This window comes from Vicia villosa, unplaced genomic scaffold (genome assembly GCF_029867415.1).
Source record: "Vicia villosa cultivar HV-30 ecotype Madison, WI unplaced genomic scaffold, Vvil1.0 ctg.001048F_1_1_3, whole genome shotgun sequence".
Lineage (NCBI taxonomy): Eukaryota > Viridiplantae > Streptophyta > Magnoliopsida > Fabales > Fabaceae > Vicia > Vicia villosa.
In genome coordinates this window covers 116,938-119,279 of record NW_026705458.1, presented here as the reverse complement: position 1 = coordinate 119,279, position 2,342 = coordinate 116,938, and the positions used below count along the sequence as shown (strand labels likewise).

The following is a 2,342-nucleotide window of genomic DNA, read 5'->3' as shown; positions in this document are numbered from 1 at the left end:
AAACTTAAAGAGAATTGCATAACTAATAAAATATGCAAACAGTTATTGAAAAAAAAATACTGTATTGTCGTTGTAACCTAAAAATCAACTTTAATTATTTTTATTATTCATTTTTAGTTTGATAAATTTTTATTTAATTGATAATTATTAATTATTATTGTTATGATTATTTATTTTAAGGTTACAAATAATTTAGAAGAAAGTGGAAATAAATTTCAAGGTTCGAGAGAAAGTTGAAATAAATTTAGAAGAAAACCTTGACAAGTGAATTTGTACAAATAATTTATTATGATGATATGCAGCGTAACATTTTAAAAAGTGAGTGCATAAATACTACAACAGAGGCTTTTAAAAAAAGGGAAAAGGTTGTAATTAAATATTATACATATCAATTACTTAGTTCAAATGACATACTATAAAACCTAACACACAAATTTAAAAATATAAAAATAAAAACACCATTTAAATAAAATGAATTAATATTTTTATATAATTTTAAAAAAAAACAGAGGAAATGTATGTCTCATGGCCAGTCCCAAATGGTAAAGGCAGCGACGCCGCTCCACAAGGCAATGGAATATGAGACAACTCCAGCGGAGACACCACCATTTACGGTGGCGCCGTCAACACCAGAAACGTTGATTTATGACGGTTACATGAGAACTATGCAAACACTAATAAGTTTGCCCCCAATTAGTACTGAGATTCATCGGAAACCTCCTGTCACTATTAAAAAACTATGAACCAAAACAAAAAATTAATGAGAATTGTTTGAAACAGAGATCAGAAATTGGAAAAGGTTGTCGGTCACAGTAAATCAGAAACACGGACCAATGTAAACATCATCATATCTCTTTTGTTTCAAATCTAAATAAACCTGTTATTTAAAAATAAAAATTATTTAAAAATAAAAATTTCTATACGAAAAAAAACAACAAAGTGAAATCATCAGAGAATTAGATAAAAAATTATGAATCATGGACGAATCCATCATATTGTTGCAGTTTTTTTTTTCTCATCACGTGATTGAAACAATAATACAACACCACAAGTACCAACAACAACACCAACCAAAAAAAGTAAAGAGAGAATTTCAGGCTAAGAAAAAGAGAGAGAATTACATAAGCCGAATTTTAGATGGAAGAGAACAGCGGTGTGAGTGAATTTATAAACATGGTTGGATGCTTCTAGAATACTGAAACCCTAAAACTCGAAAATTGGAATTTGGGTGAATATAAATTGGGCCTCCGAACCGTAATACACTTCAAAAGTTTATTTTATTTCAATTTGTTTTTTTAATATAACAAAGATTTAAGTGTATAATTGGTCCAGACAAATCATACAATTTTGTTTTTATCTATGTAATTCAAAAATGTTTGAGTAATATAGTTAAAAAATGAAAATTAAATATTTTACATATTACAAAAATTAATTCAAATATAAATCATCTTTTGAGAGACAAGTAAAATAACAAAGTTGAAAAAAAAATGAAAAACATATCAAACAAAAATAAATAAACTGATAGGCTAATTTTACATGAATAAAGTTGTCTTCTTTGATTACCATTTCACTAAATATTTAAAATGCTAAGTGAAAATTTTGGAGGAAGAAAATGTATTATGAGTTGAACCTTTTTACTACCTTTTTTATGAATTTCCATCTCTTCAAATTTGTTTGTTTATTTAGTTTGCTTCTAATATGTTTGTTCCTCTAACAATGATAGTCTCTTAGTCGCTTACAATGTGTTTGCTCCGCTAAAATTTCTTTTTACAATCAAAATTTAAGATGCTTTGAGAAAATAAGCTTCTAAAATTAAATAGTCGTAAGTGGACTTGCAGTGTAACACCCTTCTAAATTCCGCGTAATATTATAGAAATAATCAGAGTAAATTAGCACGTCTATCAAATAAGGGTGTCACTCATATTCCAAAACCACATCTGTCATGCTTAATAACACTAAATTAAATTCACGCTTTTTCATATCAATTCACATAAACATTTTGCAGGAGAATCACTTTATTTTGAATAACCTCATAATATCAAAGTCTCAAATAAACTTCATTCATTAAATCAACTTAGCTGTAAAAGTCACTTCACCATAAAATTCAAATTCAAGTCACAAAATAAATAGAGTATACAATTGTATCTCTCAAAACATGAACCAAACGTTTCTCTAGTGTTACATGATCAGAGCACGACTCAAAATCCAAAAGACGAAATAAAACTAAGTAGCTATTCTACATAGAGACAAAAATTTGATTTTGTCTTCTATTATTAGTGTGTTTATCCCCATATCCATGATGTATTTTTATCCTTTTCACTAAAACAACTTCTTGATTATGA

General features: G+C 27.5%; 2 non-coding genes across 2 annotated transcripts; both read right to left on the bottom strand.

Moving 5' to 3' along the window:
• Positions 1-779: 779 nt before the first annotated feature.
• Positions 780-854, bottom strand: LOC131632893 (small nucleolar RNA SNORD18). Its single transcript, XR_009293168.1, has one exon. It is a non-coding gene; the product is annotated as a small nucleolar RNA SNORD18 (small nucleolar RNA).
• Positions 855-943: 89 nt separating this feature from the next.
• LOC131632894 (small nucleolar RNA Z199) lies at positions 944-1,028 on the bottom strand. Its single transcript, XR_009293169.1, has one exon. It is a non-coding gene; the product is annotated as a small nucleolar RNA Z199 (small nucleolar RNA).
• Positions 1,029-2,342: the final 1,314 nt, after the last annotated feature.